The 8,918-nt window shown below is 43.4% G+C and overlaps 1 long non-coding RNA gene across 1 annotated transcript; it reads left to right on the top strand.

The window, feature by feature from the left end:
• The first annotated feature begins 2,946 nt into the window (after positions 1 to 2,946).
• On the top strand, positions 2,947 to 3,545 carry LOC120108601. Its single transcript, XR_005509887.1, has 2 exons — positions 2,947 to 2,986; positions 3,218 to 3,545. It is a non-coding gene; the product is annotated as an uncharacterized LOC120108601 (long non-coding RNA).
• The last annotated feature ends 5,373 nt before the right edge of the window (positions 3,546 to 8,918 follow it).

Below are 8,918 nucleotides of genomic sequence, written 5' to 3'. Positions count from 1 at the left end.
GCCGAGCACTCCTGTTACTTGGCCTCCACCCCGCACACCGAGCTCCCTTTCTTCCCTATTCCTCCACTCTTAAATAGGTCATCCACCCCCCTCTGATTACGTTGAGAGGATTGTCCGGGCTGCGCAGTCTTGGGATGAATCGCGTGACGCTGGGAGACTGAAACGGGTGAAGATCCGGCGCGGATGAGGTGCTTCATGAGTGGCTGGGACGCTAGGATTTGGGCGTTGAATGCCGACGGCTGGAATGGAGGAGCCGATCACGGCTTGTTGCTGGGACGTTGCGGAAGAGGTGGATCACGGACGCCGGATTCGAAGCGGAAGGCAGCTGGGGTCTGCCGTGATCGATGGGAGGAAACGCACAGACCGGCTGCTGCGGGGTCGACAGGAGGACGCCGGATCACGGCTTGCATCACGGCTCGATCGTTGATGGGTGCTGGAATGGGCGGAATGGGCGCACGGACGGATGAGGCTGAGATCTTTGATTCGGATGAAGGGCTGGAGGTTGAATGCCACGCATGCTTGGATGCGGAAACGGAAGGGAGCAAAGGCGGAGGAGCTGCAGTCGTGATCGGCGGGATGGCTGGATGCGATGTTTGGATCCCGCTTGCAGTCGGACGGGCACGGGAGGTTGCTGGGTTTCCGGAAGAGGGTGGAGCCAGACGCGATCACAGGATGCTTCATCGCTGAAGAGGAATGGGGCGCGCGTGAAGAATGCTGACAACTGGGAGGAGCGGACGTGGGAGATGATGTGAATCCGGATGGCTGAAATGGCAGGATCGGGAGCTGATGGATCGACTGATTTGGAAGGAAGCTGGGAACGTGGAACAGGCGGCTGGTATGCAGAGGATGCTGGAAAATTGCATGGACGTCGGTCTTGATGCATCGCGGGGAGAAGAGGAATGGAACTTGGACACTGGAATGGAACGGCCGAAAGCAGCTGGGAGGAAGAAGAACAGTGAACTTAAGAAAAATTCCCGTAACACTGTTCATATGAACAGTATTTTTACGTAACACTATTCATATGAACAGTGTTTTCACGGAACACGGTTCATATGAATAGTGTTATCTCGGAACACTGTTCATATGAACAGTGATTTCAGCCTGAATAGTAATTTTAGGAATGAATAGTATTTTCAGCTATTCTTCATGGGATTGGAAGTTAAAAAGTTCTTTTTCTTTGTGATGAAGTGAGAGTGGGAATCTCTATTCCGAAAGAGTGCAGGTGCTAATCCGGAAAGGAGGGAATGCGAGGATCACTGGGAGATCGCACGCGGGCTCGGATGTTTGGGTGCAAATGCGCTCGATCAGATCATGGCAGGATTGGGCCCGCGCGGTTTGGAGCCATGATGCATCCCTCTAAACCCTACCAAATGCGCATTTAAACTTTAATTTATACTAACATGTGCCAAACAAAAATATAATATTAACTTAGTGATTTTATCGTTATATGTTAGCAGTAATACTAATTTAAGAGCGTGTAGATCGCATTTTTGTGCTCTCATCATCTACTATCAAGCTTTTTAGGATCGGTTGCACGCAAGGGTCAGCTGTGTCCGCTCAACTATACAAAGTGGAATGACATGCTTCCTTCGTATAAGGTTGAGCTTCTTAAACTTATAGAGGTAATGAATTGAATTTATTCTTTTTAATTCGACACCTTCTGTATGTTAATTTGCTTTGTATAATTTTATTTTAGAGGTTTAATATTATTATAACATTCTGTACCTTGTTGTAGGGTAAGTTTGTACTCCCTCCAGAGAGCCATGATTGGGTGCTAAAGTCCCTCAACCGCAAATGGAAAGAATATAAAGCAAAATTGAAGACGGACTTCAAGCGCGAGGGTATGACAGAGGAGGAGGTTGCTCGTGTGACTCCTCCTGATGTATACCCTCAGCAGTAGAGGGAGCTTGTTCACTACTGGTTTTCTGAAAGAGGACAGGTCATGTATATTGTTTCAATATTTTATATTATATTTATTATTAATATAGATTGCAAATATATACATTGAATCATATTATACTGTGTGCTTTTATTTTGGCAGACATATTCTAATATTGGCAGAGCTGCACGAGCATCTCAAGCAGTTCCTCATACTTCAGGCTCGAAGAGTTATGCGAGACGTAGAAATGAATTCGTAAGTTCTTTTGCAACTATTTGAAATTTTACTAACATATAGCACGTATCATAATATATAGTTTGCCAATATACTTTCCGTATGTGTAGATAGTAGAGCATGGAAGGGAGCCTGGTGAGGTAGAGTTTTATAAGATGACCCACACTCACCGAGATAGCAGCTTTGTCCGGGACGAGTCGAGAGATATAGTTGTATGTATTCATTTTTGCTTTGTTCAGAATATTTTTTAAAAAAAAATTAAATTTTTTTAAATATTAATGTGACATTTTTTTTTGAGAGATATATAGGAAAGAGCTACAACTCTTATTTCAGAGCGTGTCGGGGAGTCATCATCATCCGATGCGGCCAGTCGCGTCGAGGCTCAGGTCTATACCGAATTAATGGGCCCAGAACGTTATGGTCGAGTGAGGGGTTATGGTGTTGGAGTTACCCCCACTCAGTTGTCTGCAGTGAGCCGATATACCCAAGATGCTAGACAAGGTAGTAGCACTGCAGAGGTTTGTAGTCTGAAGGCAAAGATGGCACAGATAAAGCAGTCATATGAGACAAGGATAGAGGAGATGAGTCAGAGTCATAGGACCGATATGGAGGAGTTGAAGCAGAGCCAAGAGTTGAAGATACAATCTTTGCAAGATCAGCTTGACCATATTTCATCCTTTTTGCAGAGATTTGCTCCTCCGGTACATAACTAAATCTATTTGAATATTTTATGTAATTATAATGTATTCTTGTATGAGCGTGATGACTTTCGTATTTTTAGTTTCTAAAATATTTTTTTTTCTTGCAGGTTGATGATACTTCATCTACTCGTAGAGATGATGATGCCGACCCTTGATACATATTGTAGATTGTGTACTTAGGAATTTGACTTGTATGTTTTTAAAATTTTGGAGATTCCTTTGATTAATCTTGTATGATGATCATGAGATCTTTTTTGAGCAACATGATAAGTAGAATCTATCAAAACCTATGTGCCTTCTTCCGCTTCCCTTCATTGTTAGAATGGAATGCAACATCCATTTATTTGCTTTTCTAATTAATTGCTGTGAGTTCATTTTGAATCATATTTTATTCTATGAGCAGGTCACTTGACAGCTAGGAGTGATGTCTACAGCTTCGGGGTTGTCCTTCTTGAGCTCTTAACAGGACGCCGGTCTATGGACAAGACTCGCCCGAGCAAGGAGCAGAGCTTGGTTGACTGGGCTCGCCCCAAGCTTAATGACAATACTGTAGAGATGATGATGCCGACCCTTGATACATATTGTAGATTGTGTACTTAGGAATTTGACTTGTATGTTTTTAGAATGTTTTTGAAGTACAATGTAATCAAATATGATAATATGAATGTAATCAAAGTTCTTGTTTGTGACTCGTATTTTGTTATATATGTGATTCAGTGTATTTGTTTCTATTGTTTTGTAAGAATTTAATTTACACAGAGTATTTAAAAATTACTTTTAAAATTTTTTTAAAAAAAAAAAATTAATGCGGACGCTTATAAGCGTCGGGAAAAGCAAGAGGAACGTAAACCGAATGGCACGCCTTTAACGACGCTTTTAAGCGTCGGCCTAAAACCGTCAACCCTTCTCGCCGACGCTTATAAGCGTCGGAGTCTGATAAAAGAAACGACGCTTAAAAGCGTCGGGAAAAGACGCCTTTAACGACGCTTTTAAGCGTCGGCCTAAAACCATAGCAACCAACCCTTCTCGCCGACGCTGATGAGCGTCGGAGTCTGCTAAAAAGAACGACGCTTAAAAGCGTCGGCATAGACCAACGACGCTTTTTTGACGCGTCGGGTTAAACCCGACCCACGCCCACCTGCCCGACGTCTGACCCACGCTTTGCGAAGCGTGGGCTGGGAATTCGCCGACGCTTATAAGCGTCGGTAGAGACAAAAAAAAGCGCCGGGAGTTATTCCTTCTTTTGTAGTGTAATGTATAACGTAAAAACATTCAAACAGCATTTCTCATCCACTATCAACATTCATAACAAAAAGAGAATAACTACAATAATTTCTTGGTATAATATCATGTTATTGTAAACAAAAATTAGGAATTACATCCGTTTATACCAAGATAAATTGATACCTTTGATATAGCTGTCTCTTATCTCCAAAAAGACTCATACCCAATCCATACATAGACTTAGAGAATCAGAGATGCATCCATGCCATGGCCTATCCTATCTGTTGATCCACACCCATTTATATAAATATTGGAAGGGTGGGAGATGAAGGTTTCAAAATGAACCTGCTTGTGAACTTAACAACAGACGCAATCCAAATTAAAAGACAGCACAAACTGATCAACCGTTTCTGAGGTTTATAGAAAGGGAATGTGACCATTGGAAAAACACATATATTTCAACATTGATAAGCAATCAACTCCACCAGGATTTTTCAAGTGTCTTTGAAAATTAAACAGTCAAAAGACTTCAAAAAATTTTAATTTAATTTACCAACAAGAGGAACTAAAAACATCGAACTCTAAACAATGCCGCATTTTCTTTTCTTTTTTTTTTTAGCTAAAGTACAATGCCGCATTTCGCATGGTTATCAGATTGGGGAGTTTGGACCTATAGAACGACAGAGAGGACAGGTCTTCTCTATTCCCTGTGCTATGCAGCGAATCCACCAATTTGCAAGACAGCGACAGTGGAAGAAGTGAAAACAGCAGAGCAGTATGCAGCATGGCTGAAATTCTTTGTCGAGCAGACACTCTCCTTTTCTTCCATGTCCTCTCTCGTTACGAATGTGAAATATTTTGCTGAATTTTGGCCCCCAAACCATGGTGGTTGTTCCCCGCTCCCAAGCCTCCTCTTAACAAATGCAGGAGCCGCTGCGAACGCTCGCTCTGCCGCGACAGCATTCGAAAGAGACTTTTTGATGATCATAATTCCAGTATCTTTCTGCCAGAGCTGGATCCGGGAACGATGGCTCCTATGACACGTTCACCGGAGTTGCTGCAGATGGAGCGAGTGATGATGGCCTAGATGAGGGCGACCCAACATCAGCAGAAGTCATTGTAGATGACCAAGGAAGCGACGATGGCCCAGATGGCACGATCGGTGGAGCCACAGTCGATGAAGATGGAGGTGATGGAGTTGGCACAAGAACTGTCGCGGAACGCCGTCGCTGCCAACTTCTGCGGATCGAAGTTGTTGAATGCAATAGCAAAGAAGCAGGCGATGAAGACGTAGATGACGAACCAACGGGAGTCACGGTCGATGAAGCTGCAGTTGATGTTATAGAAGGCACGCTTGGTGCAGTTGGCAGATGGACCGTCTCCGTACGCCGCTGCCGCTGCTGCCGTTTGGTGGAGGCTGCGGAAGACGATCGGCCATCAGACAGCACGGTCTCGCACGCAAAACAGTGTGGTCGTTTCGGACGTCGCTGGCTGGTGCGAGAAGAAGACATGGCTGGGTTGGATGAAATAGACCTTTGGAAAGCCACAGATAACTATTAGGAGCACACTATCGATTTAATCAAATAAATCGCAAGCTATCTAATTGCCTAATCTAGGTAACTTATTAAGGACTGAAATCAATCCAAAGAAGATGGAATAAGAACGACATTGTAGAACTTTAACTTCTCGAAAATAAGAGGTCTTCGACCTAATATTATTGAAGGAACTAATTGTTCATGTTATGATAACTACTCAGATCATGTCAGGCAAAAACAGTAACGAGCAAGGAAACGTTAGAAAAGGATTACCGTCGTTTCACAAGTGTGCTAGAGAGGGACCAATAAGGCCGTTGAGGGGTGGGAAGTTTATCGTCCAAATAAACATCCAGATTTCTTATTTGACAATTTCTAGTTCTTCTAACAGAAATATATGCGCACTTATCAATAACAGTGGGAGCTTCCCAGAAAGTATAAGGAAGCCGAGGAAGTTTTGGATTGAAATAATAAAAAAAAAATTCCAGAAATACAGAATTCCAGAAAATTTTCGGGATTAAGAATTCATATATGCGCACTTATCAATAACAGTGGGAGCTTCCCAGAAAGTATAAGGAAGCCGAGGAAGTTTTGGATTGAAATAATAAAAAAAAATTCCAGAAATACAGAATTCCAGAAAATTTTCGGGATTAAGAATTCACTGCAATAAAATTTTACAAGATCAAAGAAACACACAAGATGAACAACAAAATTATTGCGCATAAAAAAGCAGTTGATATTTGTTTTCACCCTTTCAGCCAGACAATTAAGGAAAGAGATTGGAAGAATGATCGATGGGAATTGATATCGCGGCATACCTGTTAGTTCCAAAGCTAAAGAGTAAAACGCTATCTCTTTCTCCGCTACAGATATCCAACAAGTATAATAAGCGGAGAGAGAGGGATGGGAAAGTAATTTACCGAAGAATATATACTGCACCGGGTTGCCTCCAGACTGACTAGGGTTGGTTAAGAGAGTCCGGAGTGGGCGGTGGTGGGGGGTTTCCTTGTGGGATTTGGACTCAAGGGAGCCGTCCGATTTCCAACTTCAAAAAACAAAGCCATCCGATTCCGTGGAGGTGCGAGATTCTCCCTGTTTAGTTGGGATTTGGATTCGAAGAACCAACGGTCCAGAGTCAACAGTTTGGGTTTTGTAGGGTCGGTCAACGCTGCTGTTGCTTGCTCCCTGGACTACCGCTGTAATGGGAGTTTGGATTGCGTCCGGCGATGACCTCGGCTGGAGTCTTGCATTGTTCGTGGTGTGAGTTCGGGGACCAAGACTGATTTTACGAAAAGGGATCAAGGTGGGAGGGGAATTGGTATGGTGGGTCTGGGAAGGTTGGATTTTGATATTGTTTCTCGCTCTTGGCGGGTAGCCTTATTCTTTAACTGAAATCAGGTCTGCAAATAATTATTAGAGTGCATTTGGTTTGCGATCAGAGTTAGAATTAGAATTGATTCGGAATGAATTGGATTAGTAATCAGAATGGCCATTTTGGGGGTAATGTTGGACACCTTGACCTCAATCCAGACTAACCTGCAGGGCTGAAGGCTTTACTGGGAACTTGAGTAAGGAGTAGCTCTTTGTAGGGTAGGGTTTTATCGAACAAAACAAAGTTTAAAAATAATAAAGAACCCCCTTTTTTTGCTGTAACTACTTGAGCCGGATGAGAGGAAACCTTCACGTCCGATTTTAAAGGGAGAAATCCAATCCTATAGGAACCTATCTCGATTTTTCTTTTGCTAGGCCCATATCTAAAAAACCTACTTTCTTACGATTACGAGGTTCATTCGAATATGAAATCCAATCCCGGAAATACAGCATCCCACTTTTTTTTACAAGGCTGACCGAGCAAAAGGGTTATGGGCCGAGAAGCTATACAATGTCTTGTGAGCGTACCGGACGACACATTGGATTTTCACTAAAGAAACACTCTTCAACCTCGCCTTCGAAACATAGGCAGTGATCCCGTTGGAGATAAAGCTTCCATCACTTGGGGTAGAGAACTTCGACAACCAAATGAACTCAGATCAGCTCTAGGCGAACCTTGATCTGCTGAAAGAATCTAGAGACCAAGCTCAAGTTCGTCTGGCGACGTACCAGAGGAAAGCAGCCTAGTACTACAACTCCAGGATTAAGGGCAAACTCTTCTTACTTGACAACTTGTTTTGAGAATGACTAAAGCGTCACAACCAAAAAAACTCGAGAAGCTGAGCCCGAACTAGGAAGGCCGATACTAGATAACTGAAACGATTTGACTAGGCACATATAGGCTGGAGCAGCTCGATGGCGCTCCAATCCCACAGACGTGGAACTCCAACAATCTACTCATCTACTATCTGTAAAGTCCATTGTATTATGGGCTTATCTTTAATAAAAAATCTTCTTATCATGTTTTTTTCTTCAGATCAGACAATTACGACAAGCGTACTCGACTTAGGACACCCTAGGGATGCCTATGCCCCCGATAAAGGAGATATGTGGCCTCCTTAAATAGAGCCTTCTCAGTTTCCTCTAAGTCCATAGACCAAAGATGCCTCCACGACCCAAGTCCGGAGATGAAAAAGACCGAGCTCACTCAAAACTCTTCAGAGGCCAAACTCCAAAAGATCAATCGAAGAGCCCAAAACAAGCTAAAGCTCCGCAAGGAGATGAGCCCGGCGTGACAACCCAAGCTCAAATCGAAAAGTGGTCAAACACAAGTAAAGGCCGAAGTCAGATAGTTTGGCAATTCCTTTACTTTTATTATCTTTCAATGTATACACCAACTTCGATAGAAGCCAAGCATAAACAGCTATAAGAGATGGTGAAGCTCAGAGCAACGAGCTGAAATTGAACAAAGGACAAACAATGAGGACAAAACTAGAAGCTAGATACTTTAGAAATTCTTGATTCTCACTAAAATTGTGCATTTTTATACTAATTCAGCAGAGGACGAACAAAAAGAGAATACATTAAACTCGGCCACCCCAGGTAAAAATGAGTGGGGCTTCATCCTCCGCCTTCGCCAATGCCGCCGTTGCCAGCCGAGGTATCTAGTTTTCTTCAGTTGAGAAGAAGAGCTCCCAATCTAGTCTTGCAAGATGCATATCTTCGTAAAGATCCTCATCGGAAAAGGCTGTTGCCCGGTGGGTCAGGTCCTCAAACACCATCCGCAATGTCAAGGCGAAGATTCAGAACAAGGAGGGCATCCCTCGGGATTGGGTCTTACGGCCATCTTGAGGCTAGCTGAAGATTTAAGACAGGGAGGGCATTCCCCAAAGTCAGCTCTAGCAGCCTCCTCAGGGCCTTCGTTGTTTCAGCCATTGTCCCAGACCTCGCCGCCTCCAATGATGCTGAGGTTGCCAT

This window comes from Phoenix dactylifera, unplaced genomic scaffold, assembly GCF_009389715.1.
Source record: "Phoenix dactylifera cultivar Barhee BC4 unplaced genomic scaffold, palm_55x_up_171113_PBpolish2nd_filt_p 001419F, whole genome shotgun sequence".
NCBI classification, from domain to species: Eukaryota; Viridiplantae; Streptophyta; class Magnoliopsida; order Arecales; family Arecaceae; genus Phoenix; species Phoenix dactylifera.
The sequence above is the reverse complement of the archived record's forward strand: the minus strand, read 5'-3'. Positions and strand labels throughout refer to the sequence as shown.